This window comes from Triturus cristatus, chromosome 1_1 (genome assembly GCF_964204655.1).
Source record: "Triturus cristatus chromosome 1_1, aTriCri1.1, whole genome shotgun sequence".
Lineage (NCBI taxonomy): Eukaryota > Metazoa > Chordata > Amphibia > Caudata > Salamandridae > Triturus > Triturus cristatus.
In genome coordinates, this window is record NC_140579.1 from 400,196,921 (window position 1) to 400,211,301 (window position 14,381).

The window sequence follows — 14,381 nt, forward strand, 5'->3', positions numbered from 1 at the left end:
CTATCCTGGCTGAAGAGGAGTGAAACCCCAAAACCAGTCCTAAGATGCTTTTTTTCAGTCCAGGGAGGACCTGGCCTGGCATTTCGGGCTGGACTTTTCCCATAGGGCACAGGCTCAAGACTGATTTGCATATGGCTGGGTCCAAACTGGAATGGCATGGTGAGCAAAAAAACAATGGATTTAGGCCCAGATCTCTTAACTAGGGTGTATGTATGACATTGTTCTGCATTCTGTCCACCAATAGTTCTTTTTGCATTTGTCACCCTGAGTGGGACGGGTATGCTCAGACGTGAGTCCCGTGCTCTCCATGTCACTGGAATCAAGCTATCCTGGCTGAAGAGGAGTGAAACCCCAAAACCAGTCCTAAGATGCTTTTTTTCAGTCCAGGGAGGACCTGGCCTGGCATTTCGGGCTGGACTTTTCCCATAGGGCACAGGGTCAAGCTGATTTGCATATGGCTGGGTCCAAACTGGAATGGCATGGTGAGCAAAAAAACGATGGATTTAGATCCAGATCTCTGTACTGGGGTGAATGTATGACATTGTTCTGCATTCTGTCCATCAATAGTTCTTTTTGCATTTTTCACTCCGAGTGGGACGTGTATGCTCAGACGTGAGTTCCGTGTTCTCCATGCCACTGGAATCAAGCTATCCTGGCTGAAAAGGGGTGAAACCCCAAAACCGGTCCTAGGAGGCTTGTTTCCAGTCCAGGGAGGACCTGGTCGTGCAGTTCAGACTGGACTGTTCCCATAGGGCACAGGGTCTAGACTGATTTGCATATGGCTGGGTCCCTTCTGGAATGGCATGATGAACAAAAAAAGGATGGATTTAGGCCCAGATCTCTGTACTGGGGTGAATGTATGACATTGTTCTGCATTCTGTCCATCAATAGTTCTTTTTGCATTTGTCACCCCGAGTGGGACTGGTATGCTCAGACGTGAGGCCTGTGCTCTCCATGTCAGTGGAAACAAGCTACCCTCGCTGAAGAGGGGTGAAACCCCAAAATCGGTCCTAGGATCTTTGTTTCCAGTCCAGGGAAGACCTGGCCTGGCAGTTCAGGCTAGACTGTTCCCATAGGGCACAGGGTCAAGACTGATTTGCATATGGCTGGGTCCAAACTTGAATGGCACGGTGAGCAAAAAACCGATGGATTTAAGCCAAGATCTCTGAGCTAGGGTGAATGTATGACATTGTTCTGCATTCTGTCCATCAAAAGTTCTTTTTGCATTTGTCACACCGAGTGGGGCGGGTATGCTCAGTCGTGAGTCCCGTGCTCTTCATGCCTCTAGAATCAAGCTATCCTGGCTGAAGAGGGGTGAAACCCCGAAACCGGTGATAGGATGCTTATTTCCTGTCCAGGGAGGACCTGGCCTGGCAGTTCGGGCTGGACTGTTCCCATAGGGCACAGGGTCAAGACTGATTTGCATATGGCTGGGTCCAAACTGGAATCGCAGTGTGAGCAAAAAAAAATGGATTTAGGCCCAGATATCTGTACTAGGGTGAATGTATGACATTGTTCTGCATTCTCTCCATCAATAGTTCTTTTTGCACTTGTCACCCCGAGTGGGACGGGTATGCCACTGGAATCAAGCTCTCCTGGCTGAAGAGGGGTAAAACCCTGAAACCAGTCCTAGGATGCTTGTTTCCAGTCCAGGGAAGACCTGGCCTGGCAGTTCGGGTTAGACTGTTCCCATAGGGCACAGGGTCAAGACTGATTTGCATATGGCTGGGTCCAAACTGGAATGGAATGGTGAGCAAAAAAATGATGGATTTATGCCCAGATCTCTGTACTGGGGTGAATGTATGACATCGTTCTGCATTCTGTCCATCAATAGTTCTTTTACCATTTGTCACCCCGAGTGGGACTGGTATGCTCAGACGTGAGTCCCGTGCTCTCCATGCCACTGGAATCAAGCTCTCCTGGCTGAAGAGGGGTGACACCCTGAAACCAGTCCTAGGATGCTTGTTTCCAGTCCAGGGAAGACCTGGCCTGGCAGTTCGGGTTAGACTGTTCCCATAGGGCACAGGGTCAAGACTGATTTGCATATGGTTGGGTCCAAACTGGAACGGCCTGATGTGCAAAAAAACGATGGGTTTAGGCCCATATCTATGTAATGTGGTGAATGTATGACATTGTTCTGCATTCTGTCCATCAATAGTTATTTTTGCATTTGTCACACTGAGTGGGACGGGTATGCTCAGACGTGAGTTCCGTGCTCTCCATGCCTCTGGAATCAAGCTATCCTGGCTGAAGAGGGGTGAAACCACGAAACCAGTCCTAGGATGCTTGTTTCCAGTTCAGGGAGGACCTGGCCTGGCAGTTCGGGCTGGACTGTTCCCATAGGGCACAGGGTCAAGACTGATTTGCATATGGCTGGGTCCAAACTGGAATGGCATGGTGAGCAAAAAAATGATGGATTTACGCCCAGATCTCTGTACTGGGGTGAATGTATGACATCGTTCTGCATTCTGTCCATCAATAGTTATCTTTGCATTTGTCACCCCGAGTGGGAGTGGTATGCTCAGACGTGAGTCCCGCGCTCTCCATGCCACTGGAATCAAGCTCTCCTGGCTGAAGATGGGTGAAACCCTGAAATCAGTCCTAGGATGTTTGTTTCCAGTCCAGGGAAGACCTGGCCTGGCAGTTCGGGCTAGACTATTCCCATAGGGCACAAGGTCAAGACTGATTTGCATATGGCTGGGTCCAAACTGGAATGGCATGGTGAGCAAAAAAACAATGGATTTAGGTCCAGATCTCTGTACTGGGGTGAATGTATGACATTGTTCTGCATTCTGTCCATCAATAGTTCTTTTTGCATGTGTCACCCCGTGTGGGACGGGTATGCTCAGACGTTAGTTCCGTGCTCTACATGCCACTGGAATCAAGCTATCCTGGCTGAAGATGGGTGAAACCCCGAAACCGGTCCTAAGATGCTTGTTTCCAGTCCATGGAGGACCTGGCCTCGCAGTTCAGGCTGGACTGTTCCCATAGGGCACAGGGTCAAGACTGATTTGCATATGGCTTGGTCCAAATTGGAATGGCATGGTGAGCTAAAAAACAATGGATTTAGGCCCAGATCTCTTAACTAGGGTGTATGTATGACATTGTTCTGCATTCTGTCCACCAATAGTTCTTTTTGCATTTGTCACCCTGAGTGGGACGGGTATGCTCAGACGTGAGTCCCGTGCTCTCCATGTCACTGGAATCAAGCTATCCTGGCTGAAGAGGAGTGAAACCCCAAAACCGGTCCTAGGATGCTTATTTTCAGTCCAGGGAGGACCTGGCCTGGCAGTTCGGGCTGAACTATTCCCATAGGGCACAGGGTCAAGCTGATTTGCATATGGCTGGGTCCAAACTGGAATGGCATGGTGAGCAAAAAAACGATGGATTTAGATCCAGATCTCTGTACTGGGGTGAATGTATGACATTGTTCTGCATTCTGTCCATCAATAGTTCTTTTTGCATTTGTCACTCCGAGTGGGACGTGTATGCTCAGACGTGAGTCCCGTGTTCTCCATGCCACTGGAATCAAGCTATCCTGGCTGAAAAGGGGTGAAACCCCAAAACCGGTCCTAGGAGGCTTGTTTCCAGTCCAGGGAGGACCTGGTCTTGCAGTTCAGGCTGGACTGTTCCCATAGGGCACAGGGTCAAGACTGATTTGCATATGGTTGGGTCCAAACTGGAACGGCATGGTGTGCAAAAAAACGATGGGTTTAGGCCCATATCTATGTACTGTGGTGAATGTATGACATTGTTCTGCATTCTGTCCATCAATAGTTCTTTTTGCATTTGTCACACCGAGTGGGACGGGTATGCTCAGACGTGAGTCCCAAGCTCTCCATGCCACTGGAATCAAGCTATCCTGGCTGAAGAGGGGTGAAACCACGAAACCAGTCCTAGGATGCTTTTTTCCAGTTCAGGGAGGACCTGGCCTGGCAGTTCGGGCTGGACTGTTCCCATAGGGCACAGGGTCAAGACTGATTTGCATATGGCTGGGTCCCTTCTGGAATGGCATGATGAGAAAAAAAATGATGGATTTAGGCCCAGATCTCTGTACTGGGGTGAATGTATGACATTGTTCTGCATTCTGTCCATCAATAGTTCTTTTTGCATTTGTCACACCGAGTGGGACGGGTATGTTCAGACGTGAGTCCCGTGCTCTCCATGCCACTGGAATCAAGCTATCCTGGCTGAAGAGGGGTGAAACCACGAAACCAGTCCTAGGATGCTTGTTTCCAGTTCAGGGAGGACCTGGCCTTGCAGTTCGGGCTGGACTGTTCCCATAGGGCACAGGGTCAAGACTGATTTGCATATGGCTGGGTCCAAACTGGAATGGCATGGTGAGCAAAAAAATGATGGATTTACGCCCAGATCTCTGTACTGGGGTTAATGAATGACATCGTTCTGCATTCTGTCCATCAATGATTATTTTTGCATTTGTCACCCCGAGCGGGACTGGTATGCTCAGACGTGAGTCCCGCGCTCTCCATGCCACTGGAATCAAGCTCTCCTGGCTGAAGATGGGTGAAATCCCGAAATCAGTCCTAGGATGCTTGTTTCCAGTCCAGGGAAGACCTGGCCTGGCAGTTCGGGCTAGACTGTTCCCATAGGGCACAGGCTCAAGACTGATTTGCATATGGCTGGGTCCAAACTGGAATGGCATGGTGAGCAAAAAAACAATGGATTTTGGCCCAGATCTCTTAACTAGGGTGTATGTATGACATTGTTCTGCATTCTGTCCACCAATAGTTCTTTTTGCATTTGTCACCCTGAGTGGGACGGGTATGCTCAGACGTGAGTCCCGTGCTCTCCATGTCACTGGAATCAAGCTATCCTGGCTGAAGAGGAGTGAAACCCCAAAACTGGTCCTAAGATGCTTTTTTTCAGTCCAGGGAGGACCTGGCCTGGCAGTTCGGGCTGGACTTTTCCCATAGGGCACAGGGTCAAGCTGATTTGCATATGGCTGGGTCCAAACTGGAATGGCATGGTGAGCAAAAAAACGATGGATTTAGATCCAGATCTCTGTACTGGGGTGAATGTATGACATTGTTCTGCATTCTGTCCATCAATAGTTCTTTTTGCATTTTTCACTCCGAGTGGGACGTGTATGCTCAGACGTGAGTTCCGTGTTCTCCATGCCACTGGAATCAAGCTATCCTGGCTGAAAAGGGGTGAAACCCCAAAACCGGTCCTAGGAGGCTTGTTTCCAGTCCAGGGAGGACCTGGTCGTGCAGTTCAGGCTGGACTGTTCCCATAGGGCACAGGGTCTAGACTGATTTGCATATGGCTGGGTCCCTTCTGGAATGGCATGATGAGCAAAAAAACGATGGATTTAGGCCCAGATCTCTGTACTGGGGTGAATGTATGACATTGTTCTGCATTCTGTCCATCAATAGTTCTTTTTGCATTTGTCACCCCGAGTGGGACTGGTATGCTCAGACGTGAGGCCCGTGCTCTCCATGTCAGTGGAAACAAGCTACCCTCGCTGAAGAGGGGTGAAACCCAAAAATCGGTCCTAGGATCTTTGTTTCCAGTCCAGGGAAGACCTGGCCTGGCAGTTCAGGCTAGACTGTTCCCATAGGGCACAGGGTCAAGACTGATTTGCATATGGCTGGGTCCAAACTTGAATGGCACGGTGAGCAAAAAACCGATGGATTTAGGCCAAGATCTCTGAGCTAGGGTGAATGTATGACATTGTTCTGCATTCTGTCCATCAATAGTTCTTTTTGCATTTGTCACACCGAGTGGGGCGGGTATGCTTAGTCGTGAGTCCCGTGCTCTTCATGCCACTGGAATCAAGCTATCCTGGCTGAAAAGGGGTGAAACCCCGAAACCGGTGCTAGGATGCTTATTTCCTGTCGAGGGAGGACCTGGCCTGGCAGTTCGGGCTGGACTGTTCCCATAGGGCACAGGGTCAAGAATGATTTGCATATGGCTGGGTCCAAACTGGAATCGCAGTGTGAGCAAAAAAAAATGGATTTAGGCCCAGATATCTGTACTAGGGTGAATGTATGACATTGTTCTGCATTCTCTCCATCAATAGTTCTTTTTGCACTTGTCACCCCGAGTGGGACGGGTATGCTCAGACGTGAGTCCCGTGCTCTCCATGCCACTGGAATCAAGCTCTCCTGGCTGAAGAGGGGTGAAACCCTGAAACCAGTCCTAGGATGCTTGTTTCCAGTCCAGGGAAGACCTGGCCTGGCAGTTCGGGTTAGACTGTTCCCATAGGGCACAGGGTCAAGACTGGTTTGCATATGGCTGGGTCCAAACTGGAATGGCATGGTGAGCAAAAAAATGATGGATTTATGCCCAGATCTCTGTACTGGGGTTAATGTATGACATCGTTCTGCAGTCTGTCCATCAATAGTTCTTTTAGCATTTGTCACCCCGAGTGGGACTGGTATGCTCAGACGTGAGTCCCGTGCTCTCCATGCCACTGGAATCAAGCTCTCCTGGCTGAAGAGGGGTGAAACCCTGAAACCAGTCCTAGGATGCTTGTTTCCAGTCCAGGGAGGACCTGGCCTGGAAGTTTGGGCTGGACTGTTCTCATAGGGCACAGGGTCAAGACTGATTTGCATATGGTTGGGTCCAAACTGGAACGGCATGGTGTGCAAAAAAACGATGGGTTTAGGCCCATATCTATGTACTGTGGCGAATGTATGACATTGTTCTGCATTCTGTCCATCAATAGTTCTTTTTGCATTTGTCACCCCGAGTGGGACGGGTATGCTCAGACGTGAGTCCCGTGCTCTCCATGCCACTGGAATCAAGCTATCCTGGCTGAAGAGGGGTGAAACCACGAAACCAGTCCTAGGATGCTTGTTTCCAGTTCAGGGAGGACCTGGCCTGGCAGTTCAGGCTAGACTGTTCCCATAGGGCACAGGGTCAAGACTGATTTTCATATGGCTGGGTCCAAACTTGAATGGCACGGTGAGCAAAAAACCGATGGATTTAAGCCAAGATCTCTGAGCTAGGGTGAATGTATGACATTGTTCTGCATTCTGTCCATCAAAAGTTCTTTTTGCATTTGTCACACCGAGTGGGGCGGGTATGCTCAGTCGTGAGTCCCGTGCTCTTCATGCCACTAGAATCAAGCTATCCTGGCTGAAGAGGGGTGAAACCCCGAAACCGGTGATAGGATGCTTATTTCCTGTCCAGGGAGGACCTGGCCTGGCAGTTCGGGCTGGACTGTTCCCATAGGGCACAGGGTCAAGACTGATTTGCATATGGCTGGGTCCAAACTGGAATCGCAGTGTGAGCAAACAAAAATGGATTTAGGCCCAGATATCTGTACTAGGGTGAATGTATGACATTGTTCTGCATTCTCTCCATCAATAGTTCTTTTTGCACTTGTCACCCCGAGTGGGACGGGTATGCTCAGACGGGAGTCCCGTGCTCTCCATGCCACTGGAATCAAGCTCTCCTGGCTGAAGAGGGGTGAAACCCTGAAACCAGTCCTAGGATGCTTGTTTCCAGTCCAGGGAAGACCTGGCCTGGCAGTTCGGGTTAGACTGTTCCCATAGGGCACAAGGTCAAGACTGATTTGCATATGGCTGGGTCCAAACTGGAATGGAATGGTGAGCAAAAAAATGATGGATTTATGCCCAGATCTCTGTACTGGGGTTAATGTATGACATTGTTCTGCATTCTGTCCATCAATAGTTCTTTTACCATTTGTCACCCCGAGTGGGACTGGTATGCTCAGACATGAGTCCCGTGCTCTCCATTTCACTGGAATCAAGCTCTCCTGGCTGAAGAGGGGTGACACCCTGAAACCAGTCCTAGGATGCTTGTTTCCAGTCCAGGGAAGACCTGGCCTGGCAGTTCGGGCTGGACTGTTCCCATAGGGCACAGGGTCAAGACTGATTTGCATATGGCTGGGTCCAAACTGGAATGGCATGGTGAGCAAAAAAATGATGGATTTACGCCCAGATCTCTGTACTGGGGTGAATGTATGACATCGTTCTGCATTCTGTCCATCAATAGTTATTTTTGCATTTGTCTCCCCGAGTTAGACTGGTATGCTCAGACGTGAGTCCCGCGCTCTCCATGCCACTGGAATCAAGCTCTCCTGGCTGAAGATGGGTGAAACCCTGAAATCAGTCCTAGGTTGTTTGTTTCCAGTCCAGGGAATACCTGGCCTGGCAGTGCGGGCTAGACTGTTCCCATAGGGCACAAGGTCAAGACTGATTTGCATATGGCTGGGTCCAAACTGGAATGGCATGGTGAGCAAAAAAACAATGGATTTAGGTCCAGATCTCTGTACTGGGGTGAATGTATGACATTGTTCTACATTCTGTCCATCAATAGTTCTTTTTGCATGTGTCACCCCGTGTGGGACGGGTATGCTCAGACGTTAGTCCCGTGCTCTACATGCCACTGGAATCAAGCTATCCTGGCTGAAGATGGGTGAAACCCCGAAACCGGTCCTAAGATGCTTGTTTCCAGTCCATGGAGGACCTGGCCTCGCAGTTCAGGCTGGACTGTTCCCATAGGGCACAGGGTCAAGACTGATTTTCATATGGTTGGGTCCAAACTGGAACGGCATGGTGTGCAAAAAAACGATGGGTTTAGGCCCATATCTATGTACTGTGGTGAATGTATGACATTGTTCTGCATTCTGTCCATCAATAGTTCTTTTTGCATTTGTCACACCGAGTGGGACGGGTATGCTCAGACGTGAGTCCCGTGCTCTCCATGTCAGTGGAATCAAGCTATCCTGGCTGAAGAGGGGTGAAACCACGAAACCAGTCCTAGGATGCTTGTTTCCAGTTCAGGGAGGACCTGGCCTGGCAGTTCAGGCTAGACTGTTCCCATAGGGCACAGGGTCAAGACTGATTTGCATATGGCTTGGTCCAAATTGGAATGGCATGGTGAGCTAAAAAACAATGGATTTAGGCCCAGATCTCTTAACTAGGGTGTATGTATGACATTGTTCTGCATTCTGTCCACCAATAGTTCTTTTTGCATTTGTCACCCTGAGTGGGACGGGTATGCTCAGACGTGAGTCCCGTGCTCTCCATGTCACTGGAATCAAGCTATCCTGGCTGAAGAGGAGTGAAACCCTAAAACCGGTCCTAGGATGCTTATTTTCAGTCCAGGGAGGACCTGGCCTGGCAGTTCGGGCTGAACTATTCCCATAGGGCACAGGGTCAAGCTGATTTGCATATGGCTGGGTCCAAACTGGAATGGCATGGTGAGCAAAAAAACAATGGATTTAGATCCAGATCTCTGTACTGGGGTGAATGTATGACATTGTTCTGCATTCTGTCCATCAATAGTTCTTTTTGCATTTGTCACTCCGAGTGGGACGTGTATGCTCAGACGTGAGTCCCGTGTTCTCCATGCCACTGGAATCAAGCTATCCTGGCTGAAAAGGGGTAAAACCCCAAAACCGGTCCTAGGAGGCTTGTTTCCAGTCCAGGGAGGACCTGGTCTTGCAGTTCGGGCTGGACTGTTCCCATAGGGCACAGGGTCAAGACTGATTTTCATATGGTTGGGTCCAAACTGGAACGGCATGGTGTGCAAAAAAACGATGGGTTTAGGCCCATATCTATGTACTGTGGTGAATGTATGACATTGTTCTGCATTCTGTCCATCAATAGTTCTTTTTGCATTTGTCACACCGAGTGGGACGGGTATGCTCAGACGTGAGTCCCGTGCTCTCCATGCGACTGGAATCAAGCTATCCTGGCTGAAGAGGGGTGAAACCCTGAAACCAGTCCTAGGATGCTTGTTTCCAGTCCAGGGAAGACCTGGCCTGGCAGTTCAGGTTTGACTGTTCCCATAGGGCACAGGGTCAAGACTGATTTGCATATGGCTGGGTCCAAACTGGAATGGCATGGTGAGCAAAAAAATGATGGATTTATGCCCAGATCTCTGTACTGGGGTTAATGTATGACATCGTTCTGCATTCTGTCCATCAATAGTTATTTTTGCATTTGTCACCCCGAGTGGGACTGGTATGCTCAGACGTGAGTCCCGCGCTCTCCATGCCACTGGAATCAAGCTCTCCTGGCTGAAGAGGGGTGAAACCCTGAAACCAGTCCTAGGATGCTTTTTTCCATTTCAGGGAGGACCTGGCCTGGCAGTTCGGGGTGGACTGTTCCCATAGGGCACAGGGTCAAGACTGATTTGCATATGGCTAAGTCCCTTCTGGAATGGCATGATGAGCAAAAAAACGATGGATTTAGGCCCAGATCTCTGTACTGGGGTGAATGTATGACATTGTTCTGCATTCTGTCCATCAATAGTTCTTTTTGCATTTGTCACCCCGAGTGGGACTGGTATGCTCAGACGTGAGGCCCGTGCTCTCCATGTCAGTGGAAACAAGCTACCCTCGCTGAAGAGGGGTGAAACCCCAAAATCGGTCCTAGGATCTTTGTTTCCAGTCCAGGGAAGACCTGGCCTGGCAGTTCAGGCTAGACTGTTCCCATAGGGCACAGGGTCAAGACTGATTTGCATATGGCTGGGTCCAAACTTGAATGGCACGGTGAGCAAAAAACCGATGGATTTAGGCCAAGATCTCTGAGCTAGGGTGAATGTATGACATTGTTCTGCATTCTGTCCATCAATAGTTCTTTTTGCATTTGTCACACCGAGTGGGGCGGGTATGCTTAGTCGTGAGTCCCGTGCTCTTCATGCCACTGGAATCAAGCTATCCTGGCTGAAGAGGGGTGACACCCCGAAACCGGTGCTAGGATGCTTATTTCCTGTCGAGGGAGGACCTGGCCTGGCAGTTCGGGCTGGACTGTTCCCATAGGGCACAGGGTCAAGACTGATTTGCATATGGCTGGGTCCAAACTGGAATCGCAGTGTGAGCAAAAAAAATGGATTTAGGCCCAGATATCTGTACTAGGGTGAATGTATGACATTGTTCTGCATTCTCTCCATCAATAGTTCTTTTTGCACTTGTCACCCCGAGTGGGACGGGTATGCTCAGACGTGAGTCCCGTGCTCTCCATGCCACTGGAATCAAGCTCTCCTGGCTGAAGAGGGCTGAAACCCTGAAACCAGTCCTAGGATGATTGTTTCCAGTCCAGGGAAGACCTGGCCTGGCAGTTCGGGTTAGACTGTTCCCATAGGGCACAGGGTCAAGACTGGTTTGCATATGGCTGGGTCCAAACTGGAATGGCATGGTGAGCAAAAAAATGATGGATTTATGCCCAGATCTCTGTACTGGGGTTAATGTATGACATCGTTCTGCAGTCTGTCCATCAATAGTTCTTTTAGCATTTGTCACCCCGAGTGGGACTGGTATGCTCAGACGTGAGTCCCGTGCTCTCCATGCCACTGGAATCAAGCTCTCCTGGCTGAAGAGGGGTGAAACCCTGAAACCAGTCCTAGGATGCTTGTTTCCAGTCCAGGGAGGACCTGGCCTGGCAGTTTGGGCTGGACTGTTCTCATAGGGCACAGGGTCAAGACTGATTTGCATATGGTTGGGTCCAAACTGGAACGGCATGGTGTGCAAAAAAACGATGGGTTTAGGCCCATATCTATGTACTGTGGCGAATGTATGACATTGTTCTGCATTCTGTCCATCAATAGTTCTTTTTGCATTTGTCACACCGAGTGGGACGGGTATGCTCAGACGTGAGTCCCAAGCTCTCCATGCCACTGGAATCAAGCTATCCTGGCTGAAGAGGGGTGAAACCACGAAACCAGTCCTAGGATGCTTTTTTCCAGTTCAGGGAGGACCTGGCCTGGCAGTTCGGGCTGGACTGTTCCCATAGGGCACAGGGTCAAGACTGATTTGCATATGGCTGGGTCCCTTCTGGAATGGCATGATGAGAAAAAAAATGATGGATTTAGGCCCAGATCTCTGTACTGGGGTGAATGTATGACATTGTTCTGCATTCTGTCCATCAATAGTTCTTTTTGCATTTGTCACACCGAGTGGGACGGGTATGTTCAGACGTGAGTCCCGTGCTCTCCATGCCACTGGAATCAAGCTATCCTGGCTGAAGAGGGGTGAAACCACGAAACCAGTCCTAGGATGCTTGTTTCCAGTTCAGGGAGGACCTGGCCTTGCAGTTCGGGCTGGACTGTTCCCATAGGGCACAGGGTCAAGACTGATTTGCATATGGCTGGGTCCAAACTGGAATGGCATGGTGAGCAAAAAAATGATGGATTTACGCCCAGATCTCTGTACTGGGGTTAATGAATGACATCGTTCTGCATTCTGTCCATCAATGATTATTTTTGCATTTGTCACCCCGAGCGGGACTGGTATGCTCAGACGTGAGTCCCGCGCTCTCCATGCCACTGGAATCAAGCTCTCCTGGCTGAAGATGGGTGAAATCCCGAAATCAGTCCTAGGATGCTTGTTTCCAGTCCAGGGAAGACCTGGCCTGGCAGTTCGGGCTAGACTGTTCCCATAGGGCACAGGCTCAAGACTGATTTGCATATGGCTGGGTCCAAACTGGAATGGCATGGTGAGCAAAAAAACAATGGATTTTGGCCCAGATCTCTTAACTAGGGTGTATGTATGACATTGTTCTGCATTCTGTCCACCAATAGTTCTTTTTGCATTTGTCACCCTGAGTGGGACGGGTATGCTCAGACGTGAGTCCCGTGCTCTCCATGTCACTGGAATCAAGCTATCCTGGCTGAAGAGGAGTGAAACCCCAAAACTGGTCCTAAGATGCTTTTTTTCAGTCCAGGGAGGACCTGGCCTGGCAGTTCGGGCTGGACTTTTCCCATAGGGCACAGGGTCAAGCTGATTTGCATATGGCTGGGTCCAAACTGGAATGGCATGGTGAGCAAAAAAACGATGGATTTAGATCCAGATCTCTGTACTGGGGTGAATGTATGACATTGTTCTGCATTCTGTCCATCAATAGTTCTTTTTGCATTTTTCACTCCGAGTGGGACGTGTATGCTCAGACGTGAGTTCCGTGTTCTCCATGCCACTGGAATCAAGCTATCCTGGCTGAAAAGGGGTGAAACCCCAAAACCGGTCCTAGGAGGCTTGTTTCCAGTCCAGGGAGGACCTGGTCGTGCAGTTCAGGCTGGACTGTTCCCATAGGGCACAGGGTCTAGACTGATTTGCATATGGCTGGGTCCCTTCTGGAATGGCATGATGAGCAAAAAAACGATGGATTTAGGCCCAGATCTCTGTACTGGGGTGAATGTATGACATTGTTCTGCATTCTGTCCATCAATAGTTCTTTTTGCATTTGTCACCCCGAGTGGGACTGGTATGCTCAGACGTGAGGCCCGTGCTCTCCATGTCAGTGGAAACAAGCTACCCTCGCTGAAGAGGGGTGAAACCCAAAAATCGGTCCTAGGATCTTTGTTTCCAGTCCAGGGAAGACCTGGCCTGGCAGTTCAGGCTAGACTGTTCCCATAGGGCACAGGGTCAAGACTGATTTGCATATGGCTGGGTCCAAACTTGAATGGCACGGTGAGCAAAAAACCGATGGATTTAGGCCAAGATCTCTGAGCTAGGGTGAATGTATGACATTGTTCTGCATTCTGTCCATCAATAGTTCTTTTTGCATTTGTCACACCGAGTGGGGCGGGTATGCTTAGTCGTGAGTCCCGTGCTCTTCATGCCACTGGAATCAAGCTATCCTGGCTGAAAAGGGGTGAAACCCCGAAACCGGTGCTAGGATGCTTATTTCCTGTCGAGGGAGGACCTGGCCTGGCAGTTCGGGCTGGACTGTTCCCATAGGGCACAGGGTCAAGAATGATTTGCATATGGCTGGGTCCAAACTGGAATCGCAGTGTGAGCAAAAAAAAATGGATTTAGGCCCAGATATCTGTACTAGGGTGAATGTATGACATTGTTCTGCATTCTCTCCATCAATAGTTCTTTTTGCACTTGTCACCCCGAGTGGGACGGGTATGCTCAGACGTGAGTCCCGTGCTCTCCATGCCACTGGAATCAAGCTCTCCTGGCTGAAGAGGGGTGAAACCCTGAAACCAGTCCTAGGATGCTTGTTTCCAGTCCAGGGAAGACCTGGCCTGGCAGTTCGGGTTAGACTGTTCCCATAGGGCACAGGGTCAAGACTGGTTTGCATATGGCTGGGTCCAAACTGGAATGGCATGGTGAGCAAAAAAATGATGGATTTATGCCCAGATCTCTGTACTGGGGTTAATGTATGACATCGTTCTGCAGTCTGTCCATCAATAGTTCTTTTAGCATTTGTCACCCCGAGTGGGACTGGTATGCTCAGACGTGAGTCCCGTGCTCTCCATGCCACTGGAATCAAGCTCTCCTGGCTGAAGAGGGGTGAAACCCTGAAACCAGTCCTAGGATGCTTGTTTCCAGTCCAGGGAGGACCTGGCCTGGAAGTTTGGGCTGGACTGTTCTCATAGGGCACAGGGTCAAGACTGATTTGCATATGGTTGGGTCCAAACTGGAACGGCATGGTGTG